The sequence below is a fragment of the Aedes aegypti genome, chromosome 3 (genome assembly GCF_002204515.2).
Source record: "Aedes aegypti strain LVP_AGWG chromosome 3, AaegL5.0 Primary Assembly, whole genome shotgun sequence".
Classification (NCBI taxonomy): Eukaryota; Metazoa; Arthropoda; class Insecta; order Diptera; family Culicidae; genus Aedes; species Aedes aegypti.
In genome coordinates, this window is record NC_035109.1 from 266,852,676 (window position 1) to 266,867,346 (window position 14,671).

The following is a 14,671-nucleotide window of genomic DNA, read 5'->3' on the forward strand; positions in this document are numbered from 1 at the left end:
TTTCTAAAATCCAATGCTTTATAACGTTAAAAAACGCTATACTTATCTACATATACACTAAATGCTATAGGGGCCAACATTACCTACATTGCTATACCATTACCAATTCAGGTCCCTTCCAAACCTTCCCTGTCTGAACACATTTTTCTTTGTAAAAAATAAATTCCTGCTCATTTGAGATATTTTCGCCATTATTTTGGAGCTCCTTTGACCCGAGGCCCGATGCTGACCGCACACACCACAATTCCTAGCTACGCTACTGAGTCAAACAGTTTTGAACTGCATTACATAAGGGGTCCAAAAAAACATACAAACTGAACAGAACACTATGTAGAGTGTATGTCAAATTTGAAGGATTAATTCTAACAAGCTTCCTCGTATTTAATTAAAAGTCCAAACGCATATCAAACCATAAATTAGTTCAACTTCTTCTCATCAAGCGTTAGCCTTCAAAAATCAATTCCCTACAAGGTTCTCCATCCTCAGCGGGCTGATTATAAAGTACTGTTCAACCCACCCAAGCCTGAAGCTGAATCTGCCCCCAGCCCAGCACGGCTTCGCCAGCGATTCGCGCCAGCTCACTCGCGAGGGAGAAAAATGCTATAGCAAATATGCAACGCCATGGGAAACCGCGCGCGGGTTTTGCTTTTTCCATTCGCGTCCGAGTTTCACGCCATCATTGTCCGGCTGTCCGTTTAAGAGCGCGCCACGCGGAGTTCGTCCTGGATCGGGTTCTCCTCAAAGTTCTTCGCCACTGCCAGAACCATTGTGGGCAATATCTTAGGAGTTTTTTCGATGATATTTTGAGACAAAACAAAAGCTTTTGGTGATATACTCAACCAGTCGAAAAATTGCAATACTTTTTTGTCTCGAACGAAAACCTCATACTAATAGTGTCAACACAAACAGTTTTTAAGTGCAACAATCAACAAATCTTGGACCCAGTGTACACACGAGCAGTCATTCATCGTTATTCCGAGCCGTTGGGGGGCCTTAAACCGTCTGTTGTTGCCGTCTAGAGCGTTGGGAAAGCAAGAACAAATATTGACCAACGGGTTCGTCGTCACCTTTTTTGAAACCGGTGGTGTTGCCCTGAAAAGCAAACGGATATTTTCGGGTGGCGTGGTGTACCTCCTTCAACTTTTTGGTCAGATATTGTATAGTAAACAGGGAAATGCCACAGCGTAAGTGAAACTAAGTGGATTACGTATTGGCTTGTTTGGATTTCAGTGACGGTCAAAACCTTGAGTGAAAAGTGAATCTGCCGCCTATCATGTGCTAGAGCCGAGCGCTCAACGGAAAGCAAGAACGTGGAACATTGAAAAGCTGCGGCCGACAACAGGTGAGTCAGGATTGAATTTCGCAGTATGGGCGAAATTTTTAAGTGCATCGCGTGTCGTTGACTTATTAAAAATGGAGTCGAATTGTGTCACAATTCTGTTCTGACATATATCAGTTAAGAAATAAATGTTCAATTCTGATTCCAAGTGCAGAAAATTTTAGTTTCCCTACAAAAACTGTAACGAGGAGACCGGATAGTTGACACATAAATAAAAAGTTCGGGATCTAGCGCTCTTTTGGGTTAAGTAATTTAGCGCTGAAATTGCACATTTCAACAACCATGTGAATAAATCACACAACACTGGCACATGAATGAAAAATCGGGGAATAACTTGTGGATTTTTATTTAAGCCAGGGGGGCCAGATAGCCGTAGCGGTAAACGCCGGCTATTCAGCATGACCATGCTGAGGGTCGTGGGTTCGAATCCCGCTAGTCGAGGATCTTTTCGTAAAGGAAATTTTCTCGATTCCCAGGGCATAGAGTATCTTCTTACCTGCCACACGATATACACATGCAAAAATGGTCCATCGGCAACGAAAGCTCTCAGTTAATAACTGTGGAAGTGCTCATAAGAACACTTATCTGAGAAGCAGGCTTTGTCCCAGTTGGGACGTAACGACAGAAAGAAGAAGAAGAAGGTGCGAACAATTGAAAGCGAGTAAAGGAGTGAACATCTAAACAAAGTTTTGTATGAAATCGTTACAATACTCAGTAGTAATACATGATTTTCGAACAAAAGTAAAATATCATAGTGGCTCTAGTATGTAATTTAAAGGATGACTCCGAAAACCACATTGATCTGGCATCTCAAGATCCCGAAATTAAACTTATTTTAGGTGAAACTAAACTTTCCCATGTGCTGCAATATTTAGTTCGAGTTTTACAATACGTGATTCCACATCTGTGATGGGTAGTGCATTAGGGTGCCAATGGAATGTATGGGAAAAATTTTGCCATCGAATTTCAAAAAAAGGTAGTGCTCAAAAGTTTTGTCTCCTCGAAAAAAGTCCCCATGCAAAATTTGAGCTCAATCGGACTTCATTAAGACCCCCAAAGCGGTCAAAGTTTGGCTTTTTTGACCCATGAAAAATCTCCAAAGGGGGGGGTACATGGAATTTCCGAAATCGAAATTTTTTTTTTGATGCCAGATGTCTTAGAAATGCATGAAACGTCGAGATCTGGTGTTATTTGGAAAAAATTTTTTTTGAAAAAATCGACCTTTTGGGACTTAGTAATTTTTTGAGTTGGGGGAGTGAATTGAATTTGAAATGAACGATTTGAATTCAATTGCTTAGAAATTCAAGGCAATAGTATTGAAACATATACTATATCATTGTTGGCCACTGAAATCATATTATATGTGATATTTCATTAGGGTGGTTCATTTACTTTCCATTAGGGTGGTCCTTTTTGTTAAAAAATAAAAAAAAATAAAAAATAGAATTTTAATTGAATATTGAAGACAATAGTATTGGAACATCTCTCACATTATCGTAAGCCATTTTCTACATTTAATATGTGGTATTTTATTAGGGTGGTTCACTTATTTTCCATTAGGGTGGGCCTTTCTGTCGAAAAATCATAATCTGAATGGGATATTAAAAACAATAGTATTTTATCACCTCTTTCATCATCGTAGGGCATTTCCTTCATTACATTCGTGATATTTTATTAGGGTGTCTCACTTATATTCCATTACGGTGGTCCTTTAAAAAAATTGAGAATTTGAATGGAATAGAAAATATAAGAGTAATTAAACAACTCCTATGTCATCGTAGGCCACTGTAAACATATAATATGTGATATTTCATTGGGGCTATTGTCTTCAGTTTTGCATAAGGGTGATCATTTAATTTGTAAATTAAAAAAAAAAATATTCTCAACAGATCTAAAAAATCAACTTTGTTTGTATAGTTTTGAATCATGATTCTTCATTGGCATGCAACTCTTCGTTAAGATATTTTCATTAAGGTTTTCTTTTGAATAGTTAAAATAAAACGTTCCAATAACAATAATCAGTGAATTCAGTGAAGCACAACTCTAACTGCCATATTCAAAATACAGATAAAAAAGGAATGAAATAATTTTTGACGTATTCAAATTATGACAATAGCTTGATGGGCGACGATGAAGTGTTTAGTTTATATTTTCAAAATAGATTCTCAGCCTTGGGCTCCTTCATTCCCGAACCAAAAGTACGTTGCCTTCTGCTTGCTATAGTACACGCGATTCGGTTGTGACAACGTAGGCAATTCCAGTTTTAACAATCAGTTCTCGTTTATTCTTCAAAGATGTAACAAAGTTCCTTATAGAAATTTCGTCGGAATTTCATATGGATTTTTTCGTTGGAGTTTTCAACGGAATTTTCTTTGGAATTTCGTTTGGAATTTTAATCGGAATTTCCTTCGAAATTCCTTTTAAAGTTTTTTATTGGACTTTTCTACGAAATTTCCTTTGAAATTTTCTACGGAATTTTCATCAAAATTGGAAATTTATCCTGAATTTGCTTCGGAATATCCTGTGGAATTTTCTTCGGTATCATTAGAAGTGCCCTGTTGAATTTTCTGTGGTATTTCCTTCGAAATTTCCTATGAAGTGTCCTTCGGAATTTCATTCTGAACTTTTCATTGGAATTTTCTTCGGAGTTTCTTTTTAAGTTTCCTTTGAAATTTGCTTTGGAATTTTCTTTGGAGTTTCCTTCCGAATTTCTACTAGAGTTTGTTTCGGAATTTCCTGTGTAATTATCTTTGGAGCTTCCTTCAGAATTGTATTCAAAATATTATTTGGAATTTCTTTCGAAGCATTGGAATTTACTTTGAAATTTTCTTTGGAGCTTTCTTCGGAATTTCATTTGGGATTTCATTTGGACCTTCGAAATTTAGTGCGGAATATTCTTAAAAATTTCCTTTACAATTTTCTTTGGAATTTCTACAGAGTTTTCTTGAGAATTTCCTTACAAATTTGCTTCGGATATTCCATAGAAAATTCCTTAGTTATTTTCATCGATATTTACTTTGCCATTTGCTTCGGAATTTCTTCTGGAGTTTCCTTCGGAATTCCTTTTGGAGCTTCATGCTAAATTTGATTCGGAATTTCATTTGGAATTTCTTTTGAAGCTTTGAAATTATTTCGGAATTTTCTTCGGAAGTACCTCTACAATTTTCGTTTCCTCTGGAATTCCCTTCGGTATTTCCTTCGGAATTTTCTCTGGAATTTTCTCTGGAATTTCCTTCGGAATTTTCTCTGGAATTTCCTTCGGAATATCCTCTGGAATTTCCTTCTGAATTTCCTCTGGAATTTCCTTCGGAACTTCCTCTGGAATTTCATTCGGAATTTCCTTTGGAATTTCCTTCCGTATTTCCCCTAGAATTTTCTTCGAAATTATCTCTGAAATTTCCTTTGGAATTTCCTCTGGAATTTCTTTCGGGATTTTCTTTCGGGATTTTCTTTGAAATTTCCTTCCGAATTTTCTCTGGAATTTCCTTCAGAATTTTCTCTAGAATTTCCTCTGGAATTTCCTTCGGAATTTCCTTTAGAATTTCCTGCGAAATTTCCTCTGTGTTGCATTCCGAATGAAATTCACGCAAAACTTTTCAAAAGGACCTTTCTAACAATGAGAGGCTTTCTAGAAAACTCTTTTGTTGTTAACTAAGTTACCTTTACATTTTTCGTCGAACATTACGCAAATATTATGTAGTAGTCCACACTATAATCTTTCGGTCTGTAGATATTAAGGTTGAAATTTTTACAATGACACCATAATTAAGGAAAGTGAACGAGACTTTTGCGAGAAATCATAGTTTCAAACTATTCGAAAAATGAGGCACCCTAATGGAAAATGAGAGAAACTCCCTAATGAAATATGTTAACAGTGTCCAAATGGAACTAGAGGCGCATGAATTCAGAGGAATTTAAAGCCTCTCAAAACAAAAATGAAGACAATGGCCTACGATTATAAAAGAGGTGTTAAAATACTATTGTGCTAAAAAAAGGATCAAATTCAAAATTTCTTGATTTTTTTTTAATTTTCGGCAAACACCAATGGAAAAAAGTGAGCCACCCTAATAAAATATCACGAATGTAATGAAGGAAATGCCCTACGATGATGAAAGAGGTGATAAAATACTATTGTTTTTAATATCCCATTCAAATTATGATTTTTCGACAGAAAGGCCCACCTTAATGGAAAATAAGTGAACCACCCTAATAAAATACCACAATTTAAATGTAGAAAATGGCTTACGATAATGTGAGAGATGTTCCAATACTATTGTCTTCAATATTCAATTAAAATTCTATTTTTTATTTTTATTTTTTTATTATTTAACAAAAAGGACCACCCTAATGGAAAGTAAATGAACCACCCTAATGAAATATCACATATAATATGCTTTCAGTGGCCAACAATGATATAGGATATGTTTCAATACTATTGCCTTGAATTTCTAAGCAATTGAATTCAAATCGTTCATTTCAAATTCAATTCACTCCCCCAACTCAAAAAAATACTAAGTCCCAAAAGGTCGATTTTTTCAAAAAAAAATTTTCCAAATAACACCAGATCTCGACGTTTCATGCATTTCTAAGACATCTGGCATCAAAAAAAAAAATTCGATTTCGGAAATTTCATGTACCCCCCCCTTTGGAGATTTTTCATGGGTCAAAAAAGCCAAACTTTGACCGCTTTGGGGGTCCACTTAATGAAGTCCGATTGAGCTCAAATTTTGCATGGGGACTTTTTTCGAGGAGACAAAACTTTTGAGCACTACCTTTTTTGAAATTCGAAAAATCGATTTTCATTGGCACCCTATAGTGCATGCATGCATCTATGCATACAAAATAAGTTGAATGTTTATTAAAGTGATTAACACAGGAAACGTCATAAAAATACAAGTTCCATTTCAAAGTATCATGGATAAGTGAAATGTGTTTGTGGTATCCGATGTAATAAATCTAAGAATTGGACTGGTAACAAAGATTTTTCAAAACACTAGAAACATTTAAAAATGTGTGGTCTCGGATAATTTTCTCCTTCTTCTATTCTGTTAGGCATTTAGTCATTGGGGCAGAGCCTGCTTCTCAGCTTAGAATTTTAAGTGCACTTCGCAGATATTAACTGAGAGCTTTCTTTGCCACATTTGCCGTTTTTGCATTCGTATTGCATTCGTTTGCATTGTCAGGCGCGACGATACTCTATAACCAGAGAGGTCAAGGAAATTTCCATTCCGAAAATAGCCTGGGCCGACCGGAAATCGAACCCATACTCTAAGACAACATGTGAAATGTTATTCTTAAATATTTGAATAAAAAATAATTACATTTTTCGACAATTTAATCCTATTGTACTGCAGTTATATTTTGTTTTGTATAACAATCGTGTTACTATTAGAATTATATTTTGTAACGAAACAGTTTCGTAGCATATATGTAGCTAGCTTCGTAATAAAATTAAATCTCCATGTTTAAACAAACAATTGTTATATTGTACTAAACATTTTGTACCGTCAGATACATTGGATACTCGCATTTAAGATTTATTTGCAGCATAAATATCAATATGAGCAGTTTTGTATCTTCAACACTTGATATTTACTTAACATTTATACATACATATACTTTTCATTTGTTTGGAATCACATCAATAATAACAGGAATGAAAAAGAAATAGTTCCAAAAAAGTCCGAACAAATATTCACAAGGTACAAAACATTGCTATGTGAACATTTTTTGAATTTTTCACAAGATTAATGTAATTCTGTCGAACACAGTAGGCATGCATATTTCAGAAGTCATCCATCGACTCCCATAGGTCAGGCACTGTTTTGATTTTGTATGGGATTTTGACGTTTACTGGCCTTGTTTACTAATTTCATGGAAGAGTGAAAGAGAGAGAATGATTTTTGTGCAGAGCCCCATGGACCAATGGGTCACTGCACAAAAATCTTTTTCTCTCTTTCACTCTTACATAAAATTTGTAAACAACAAGGCAAGTAAACGTCAAAATCCCGAACAAAATTTAACAGTGCAGAGCCCTATGGACCGATTCACAAGTTCACTATTTGACGTTTGAGCGGAGCCGTGTTATTTATGTGACCATGGTAACGAGTGAATTCGGCACGGCTCAAACGTCAGATAAGTGATCTCGTGCATGGACCAATGCACGAATTCACTAATTTGACGTTTGAGCGGTGCCGAATTCACTTGTTTCCATGGTCACGTAAATAACACGGTCCTGTTAAAACGTCAAATAAAGAACTAGCGCATTGGTCCATAGTAATCCAGTCACATGGAGTGACAACTGTCGAAAAACTCTAGTGACATAACCGTATCGAGCGAATGTTTTGGTCGACAGTGACTTCAGCCGAGCTATTTTTGATCGACTCGACTTATAAAATAGGGCCCATAACAGTAAGATTCAGAACTAATGTTTTTGTACATAACTAGTTGGTCATTGCAGTAAATGGTAATTCCATTGTTCGTTTGTGTCAGCTTAAACAAAAAGCATTCGTAACTGACAGTTCCATTTGAAAAAAGAGTTGAATTTTTATACTGCATACCAAAAATATGAATAGCATGTTTTTTCGAGCTTACGTTATCAATGAAAAAACGTTCACAAATATCACAATTACCGATTTTTTATAGAATCCGTCGATAATTCTTAGAGCTACAAATCCACAAAGTTAAAATATGTTGAAAAAATGTCAAAACGGAAATAATGTCAAACGGGACTATTTGTTGGCCGTTTATTTCGTATTAAGAATAGGGTAATCAATATATTTTGGACCCCTATATATTTTGGATCCCCTGGGCAATTTCGGACAAAATCGGAAGATCAACACAATTCGCATGCCATTTGGAAAGATAGGAGTATTCCGCACTTGCATCAAGGGGTCGTACACAAATTATGTCACGCTCTAAGGGGGGAGGGGGTCAAGCCAAGCGTGACAAGCCTTACAAAAATTTTGGAGGACTCATACAAAAAGTGTGACAAAGGGGGGGGGGAGGTGGTCGAAACAATTGAAATTTAGCGCGACATAATTTGTGTACCATCCCCAACCGTTTTTACAAAGAAAATGTGTTTATTTTATCAGAAATTAATTTAATTTTATCGGTTCATCCACGCAACCGTTACAACACGTTGCACACAGAAATTGAAGCCGTCAGAAATTTTTCAAATGTTGAAGAGTATTTAGTTACATCATATCATAAATCACCTGACTTCTTCACCACATGTTCTGTGATTGTAACTTTCCCACAGTCACAGAACCCGACTTGACAAAAACGTACAACTTTCATATAATCAGCTAATTGTTGCTTGGTTACAAAACGACAATCAGCACCCTAAAATAATTTATAGCTTATACTCATACTCAAATAACATAGAACGACGACCCACGTCGTTGTCATGTATTCTCAAATGTCACATAGCAATGACCCATGTCATTGGCACTTCAGAAATCACTTCAAATGCAAAACCCACATGAACCGTAACTCGACTCCTTCAGCATAGCACTCCGTTCCCAGGCAATAATACTTGCATACACATAAATGACTTAGACTGCTGCCAAGTGCATCACGCAACAAGCGTTGATGCCTTATTCGCTTTTACTCTCTCTCTCTCTCTCTTTCCTTCTTCATTATTCTATCCTTGTTGCAAACCTCTTATTGATCCCTGATTGGTTTGCCTAAATGAAAAGTAACTCCAAGCACCTCCCACTAGGATAAGCATTGTGTAGAGAACAAATCTATGTATGTAGAATTAAGTGATTTGTAAACTTGAAGATTGAAATAAAGACAGATTTTATTCAACAGTAGACTCGAGCAGTTGATATCCGGAAAGATATCACATGGCTGACCGCGAACAGGCAACCGAGCCTGAAGACTTATTCAATAGTCAATTAAAACTGTAAAAAGTGCCAAGTTGAAGCGAAAAATCTTGAAAAGTGGAAAAAGTTTAAATTATAAAATAATTGTGAAGTGAGTACCCACAATGGGGAATAATAAATCCAAAACTGCTCAGAATTCAGGGGACCCGCAAGTCCAAATTCTGAATGAACTTGCAATTCATGAAGAGTATCACGCCGACCACGAGTTTAAACTCAACATCATTTTAGCATTAGTCGGTCTACAGTTAGCAGTGATGTTTTACCAACTGTACAAATTACATACCAAAAGGCAAGCAATGAAGGCTGCTAGATCAATAGCCAACATGCAAAACCCTGCTTAGTGCCTGAAAAAGAACTCGAGTAAGCTGCAAGTGAAATACTAACAATTATGAAAAACCGTCGAAGTGGAATAAGAACAGTTTCGTGACCCGTTAGTATACACCGTTGGCGTTTATAGTGATGAAGTGAAAGCACAAATAAGTGCAAAAATCAAACAAACAAATCAACTGCAGGCGAGACCACGGTCGACAGGAGTCGACCGGCGGGATTAGAAAGCGCATGGGCTCAGCGCCAACACAAACAACAACAACAACGATGTGATGCAACGAGACGCCGAGGATCGTATATCGAGCGACAACCGGGAAGCTACGATATAACCGTATACAATTTTATAAGGTAACGTAAACAAATCAACGGATGTGTTTTTTTTTACCAGTGGAAAATAATACTTAGAAGTAATGCTTTGATCGTCGAACAAATATTATTTTTTCTAATGAATAATGGTGAAAGTGAAATCGAGCTTCTAATAGGACAAATTCACAAAATTAAAACAAACTTGAAAAAGGCTCCATTTCGAAAATATTTGAAATTCACACTCGATGAAAAATTACGAAATGTAAAGTTAATATATAAAAATATTACGGACCTTCTCTTAGAAAATGAGGCGCGTATCGGAAGCTCACATTTTAATTTTCTGATTAAAGCAGCTCGTCAAGAATTTGACGAAACCCTTATTTTGTTAAATACAAAGTTAAAGCATTATAAAAAATCGGTATCTTGCAAGTCGGTGGTCTACGCCGTAATATTTAACAATTTACTGAAAAAGTGTATAGCTAGAAACGTAACAACAATGCCATTCGACATAAAAACGGCAACTTCCATCGTACAAGTGTACGATGGAACGTCTGAAAATCTAGACGCCTACGTGGATTCGGCGAATTTATTGAAGGATTATGTTGCTGCTGATCAAGTGGCAACAGCAGTAAGATTTTTAAAAACCAGACTGACTGGAAAAGCCAGATTAGGCTTGGCGGAAAATCTTAACACAATCGATGCTCTTATCGATGATGTCAAACAAAGATGCGCAGAACAAATTACACCTGCAAACATAATCGCAAAATTAAAAACTACAAAACAAAAAGGGGACACAAATAATTTTTGTGACGAAATAGACAAACTAACCAACAAGTTGAAAAGCATTTACGTTGGTCAAGGCATCCCGGATGGGGTGGCTAAGACCATGGCCACGAAAGCTGGAGTAGATGCCTTAATTAATGGCACCACCAGCTATGAAACAAAAATTATCTTAAAAGCCGGCACCTTCTCCAATATCAATGAAGCTGTGCAGAAAGTACAAGAAAACGCTACTCCAACAGCAGCCAATCAACAGAACTCTTCACAAATTATGACTTATGGTACACATAAGCATAATAATCATACCAGAAATAATCGGGGCCGACGTGAAAGGAACCAAAATGCACAAAGAGGAAGGCATACTTATCACAGGTATCAAGGGCATTTTTTAAATCGAACCCCTCAAAATTACGGGTTTAATCGAGGCGGTCGGCGAGACCAACGACCTCGACAAATGTTTGTAACAAATGCTGAACAAATTCATCCTATGCCACAAAACATGCCACGTATGCGAAACCTACCTCAACAAATTCCGATTCCGACAGCAGGGCAACCTCAAAATGTAAATTTTTTAGGCCAGGCGAACCAGGGTCCATCCCCTCAACAACAATTCATTCGATAAATTTAAATGCTGTAAATTTCGTAACCTTATATGTTGAAATGACAAACAGTAAGTGTACATTTATTGTAGATAGCGGAGCTGATGTATCTCTGTTTAAAGTTACAAAAGTTCCCGCAATGCAAATAGTAGATTTTAACAAGAAACTTAGAATAACAGGTGTTACGGAAGGAGTGACGGAAACTATTGCCGAAGCTCAAACTTCTGTAACATTCGACAATAACCTTAAATTAGTTCACTCTTTTCAGTTAGTTAGTGAAAATTTCCCTATACCCACAGATGGTATACTTGGGCGTGACTTCTTAGTCAAGTTCAGGTGCACCATCGACTATGATAATTGGCTTTTAAATTTTAATTTTCAAAATCATTCAATATGCATACCTATTGAAGATAGTATTAATAATAGTATAATTTTACCACCAAGATGCGAGGTGATTAGAAGATTACCAAATTTTAGTGTGACCGAGGATTCAATCGTGCTCTCACAAGAAATACTTCCAGGAGTTTTTTGTGGAAACACTATTGTATCATCAAACTCACCGTATATAAAATTTGTTAATACAACGCAGTCACAGGTCGCAATCTCAAATTTTCATCCTATATGTGAACCTTTACACGATTATGTTAGAGTCAATAAACCTACGGAAAATTTAGCTATGAAAAAGGAAAGGATACAAAACATTTTTTCGAAAATCAATTTTAACGAAATTCCTTCATATGTTCACTCCTCGTTAAAAAAGTTGATTGGAAAATATTCAGATATTTTCAGCTTAGAGAACGAAAAGTTATCTCACAATAATTTTTATTCTCAAAATATTCTTCTAAATGACCAGGTACCAGTCTATATTCCAAATTACAAAACCATTCACTCGCAAGGAGATGAAATGGCAAAACAAATTCAAAAACTTTTGGACGATGATATAATCGAACCATCAGTTTCTCCGTACAATTCGCCAATTCTCTTGGTACCAAAGAAAGCTGGCAATAATTCAAAAAAATGGAGATTAGTTGTCGACTTCCGACAATTAAATAAAAAAGTTTTGGCAGACAAATTTCCTTTGCCACGTATTGACATAATTTTAGATCAATTAGGGAGAGCAAAGTACTTCAGTACGCTTGATCTAATGTCTGGTTTTCACCAGATACCATTAGACCAAGAGTCTAGAAAGTACACAGCCTTTTCAGCCCCTAATGGTCATTTTCATTTTAAAAGATTGCCCTTCGGTTTAAACATATCACCCAATAGTTTTCAGCGAATGATGACTATTGCTATGGCAGGATTAAATCCTGAATGTGCATTCATTTATATCGATGATATAATCGTCATCGGCTGCTCGGAAAATCATCATTTTCAAAATTTAACTACGGTGTTTGAGCGTTTGAGGCATTATAACCTCAAATTAAATCCTGCAAAATGCAAATTTTTCTTAAATGAAGTGACATTTCTTGGTCACAAGGTAACGGATAGAGGCATCCTTCCAGACGATTCTAAGTTTGAAGCCTTGAAAAACTATCCCAAACCTAACAATGTTGACGAAGTACGTAGATTTGTTGCATTTTGCAACTACTACCGAAAATTCGTACCAAATTTTGCGGATATAGCTCGACCATTAAATGCATTGCTTAAAAAAGGAGTGCAGTTTCAATGGACAGATAGTCAGGAACAAAGTTTTCAACAATTAAAACAAACCTTGATGGAACCATATATTCTGAGATACCCTGATTTTTCACGGGAATTTATTTTAACCACAGATGCATCAAACTATGCATGTGGAGCAGTTCTTTCTCAGCGTTATACTGAAGGAGATTTCCCAATAGCTTTTGCGAGTAGAAGCTTTACGCAAGGCGAACGCAATAAGCCTACCATTGAAAAAGAATTAGCAGCAATTCATTGGGCTGTTAATTATTTTAAATCGTATTTATATGGCCGAAGATTCACAATTAAAACGGATCACAGACCATTAGTATATTTATTTAACATGAAAAAGCCAACATCGAAATTAACGTTGATGAGGCTTGATTTGGAAGAATATAATTTTAACATTGAATTTCTTGCTGGAAAATCTAATGTTTGCGCAGATGCATTGTCGCGTATCCCATTGAACTCGGATGACCTTAAATCTTTATCTGTTCTAGTGGTTAACACTAGAGCAATGAATAGAAAAAAAATAAACGATACAACTAAATTCGATGATTCGCAGTTAGCAGACAGTGAGACTGATCACCTCACGGCTTGGCAAACTGAGAATCCATCGGAAGTTAGAAAATATCTGAAAGTTGGGTGTGAAGTGCACCACAACCAACTGAAAGTTAAATTATTTAATAATAACTACAATAAGATGCTTCAAACGATTACGATTCAACTATATGACGAAAACACAAATGGAAGTCAAGCATTAGAGCTTGCACTTTTAGAACTTGGAAAATTACTGAATCATTATAAAAGAACCATGGTCGCCATCTCTTTGCAAGATGAGCTATTCAAATCATTCGCTAGCGAAACTGTTAAGGAAATCGCAAATAGAGCCATTTCCAATTACCAGCTGGTACTGTATAATCCACCGACATTTATACAGAATGTTGATAAAATTAATGAAATTTTAGTTAATAACCATATGACACCTACGGGAGGTCATATTGGTCAACATAAACTTTATTTAAAATTAAGAGAAAAATTTACATGGAAAAACATGAAATTAGAAATAAGCAATTTTGTTAAAAATTGCGAAAAGTGTAAAATTAACAAAGTGAACAGACATACTAAAGAGCCTGTTATCGTAACTTCAACCCCTTTTAAACCATTCGAAACAATTTCAATTGATACCGCAGGACCATTCGGCATTACAAACAATAGAAATAGATACATTCTAACTATACAATGTAATTTAACGAAATACATTGTACTTGCACCAGTACCAACAAAAGAAGCTTCTGTAATGGCAAGAGCATTAGTGGAAAATTTTATCTTGATTTATGGAAATTTTCTTCAATTAAATTCCGATCAAGGCACTGAATTCAATAATGATGTTTTTGAACAGATTTGTAAATTATTAGAAATAAAGCAAACATTTGCAACAGCCTATCATCCACAGACAATCGGAGCTTTGGAAAGGAACCACAGATGTCTCAATGAGTATCTGAGATCCTTCACCAATACTCACAATTCGGACTGGGATGATTGGACAAAATTTTTTGCCTTCTCTTACAATACCACACCAAATATTGAACATGGCTACACACCATACGAACTTGTTTTTGGACGAAAAGCTACACTACCGCATGACTTGCAAGATAACCAATCAATGATTAATCCAGTTTATAATCCAGATCAATATTATCAAGAATTACGCTATAAACTACAAACATCAAACTCAAATGCTAGAAACAAATTAATTTTCCAAAAAGAAAAAC

At 35.9% G+C, this 14,671-nt stretch overlaps 1 protein-coding gene across 1 annotated transcript in view; it reads left to right on the plus strand.

The window, feature by feature from the left end:
* Nucleotides 1-660: 660 nt before the first annotated feature.
* LOC5579662 (elongation of very long chain fatty acids protein 4) overlaps nucleotides 661-14,671 on the plus strand; it is a 31,559-nt gene continuing 17,548 nt past the window's right edge. The window contains exon 1 of the mRNA XM_001648086.2: nucleotides 661-1,342. The gene's annotated coding sequence lies outside the window, so the exon portion shown is untranslated. The remainder of the gene's footprint in view (nucleotides 1,343-14,671) is intronic.